Genomic DNA, 1,989 nt, shown 5'->3' with positions numbered 1-1,989 from the left:
AGGCGCGCATACACATGTATACTCACACAAATGCATACACATGCGCGCACACATGGCATACACACTGAGAAGGACTGCGATACATTGCAAGATGAACTGGACAGTCTCCATAAATGGTGTGAGGCTACTGGAGAGTCTCCATAAATGGTGTGAGGCTACTGGATTTTAATCCTGACAAATAATAGGTTAACTGGACAGGAGTTGGAGCAACAGGACCTTAAATACAGTACAGGAGGAAGTTAAAGCAGCCTCCAGCTTCAAAAAGAGAAAGCCTTAGGAGTGGATATAACACAAGATCTAACACCAGAGGAACACATCAACAGAATATCGACAGCAGCCTATGCCATACTGGCAAACGTTCGCTTATCCTTCAAAATCTTGGGCAAAGATCCCCTTCCGAGGGCTGCATACATCCTTCACGTGACCCATTATTGAGTATTTCTCTCCGGCATGGAACCCGCCAAACACACACTGAAACTACGACGTTGGTACAACGTTCGAGCAAGTTTTAACACCTAACCAGTTATAATAACCAATATAGCAAGTTGTAACAACGTTCTAATACGTCATAAACACGTTAAGCCAAGATGTAACAACTTTATTACAAGTTGTAACAAGCGGAAAATAGAGACAGTCACGGTTTGTGTTTCCAGGGGAACCCGCTGCCTAAAGAAACACAAAAACGAAACTTGTAAGGTCCAAAAATATGCAACAAGACTTGTTCCTGAGGTAAGGGGACTGAGCTGTGAAGAAAGGCATTAGTAGCATCAGCGGCGTATGCAAGGTTGCTCAACATAAGAACTGCTTTCGAAAAATGGGAGTAAGGAGTCATTCAGGTCCTTATATATAACAAATGCGCCAGACCAATACTTACCTACAGAGCTCCAAATTGGAGTCATTATGTAGTCGAACACAAGACGATGCTGCAGAAAGTCCAGAAGAATGCCACCAGACTAGTCCCATAACTAAGAGGTATGAGTTACGCGGAAACACTACAGGACTAAATCCTCACGTCGCCTGAAGACATTAGTCTTGTGGGAGACATGATTACCACTTACAAAATTATCAGAGCGGTTGATAGAGCGGACAAAAAGACCATTTAGAACGGATGGAACTCGAACGAGAGGGACACAGGTGGAAATTGAGTACCTAAATCAACTACTGAAACATTAAAAATAATTTTGTCATCGTTAGGATAGTGAACAAATCCAGTGGATAAAATAATGTGTGAGTTGACTTCATCCACAGTTTCAAAAGTTTGAAATGAGCCCATTAGGCTCGGGAACCTGTTCTCCAGTTTTTCACAATTTACAGGCTCGACAAAAGAACCAAACTCAACCGCTGTAAGTACAATTGCACACACACACACACACACACACACACACACACACACACACACACACACACACACACACACACACACACACACACACACACACACACACACACTAACTCCTGAGGCACATATAAATAGGATAACGACAGCAGCGTACTCTACACTGGCGAAAATTAGAACTTCGTTCAGAAACCTAAGTGAGGAGGCTTTTAGGGCGCTTTACACTGCCTACGTCAGACCAGTCTTAGAGTATGCCGCGCCATCATGGAGTCCCCACCTGAAGAAACACATAAGGAAACTAGAGAAGGTTCAGAGGTTTGCGACGAGGCTTGTACCAGAGTTACGAGGGATGGGATATGAAGAACGTCTGAGGGAACTGAACCTTACGACACTAGAGAAAAGAAGGGAGAGAGGAGATATGATAGGAACATATAAAATACTTAGGGGAATTGACAAAGTGGAAATAGATGAAATGTTCACACGTAATAATAACAGAACGAGGGGACATGGGTGGAAACAGGAAACTCAGATGAGTCACAGAGATGTTAGGACGTTTTCTTTTAGCGTGAGAGTAGTGGAAAAATGGAATGCACTTGGGAACAGGTTGTGGAAGCAAACTCTATTCATAATTTTAAAATTAGGTATGATAGGGA

The sequence above is a fragment of the Procambarus clarkii genome, chromosome 75 (assembly GCF_040958095.1).
Source record: "Procambarus clarkii isolate CNS0578487 chromosome 75, FALCON_Pclarkii_2.0, whole genome shotgun sequence".
Classification (NCBI taxonomy): domain Eukaryota; kingdom Metazoa; phylum Arthropoda; class Malacostraca; order Decapoda; family Cambaridae; genus Procambarus; species Procambarus clarkii.
The sequence above is the reverse complement of the archived record's forward strand: the minus strand, read 5'-3'. Positions refer to the sequence as shown.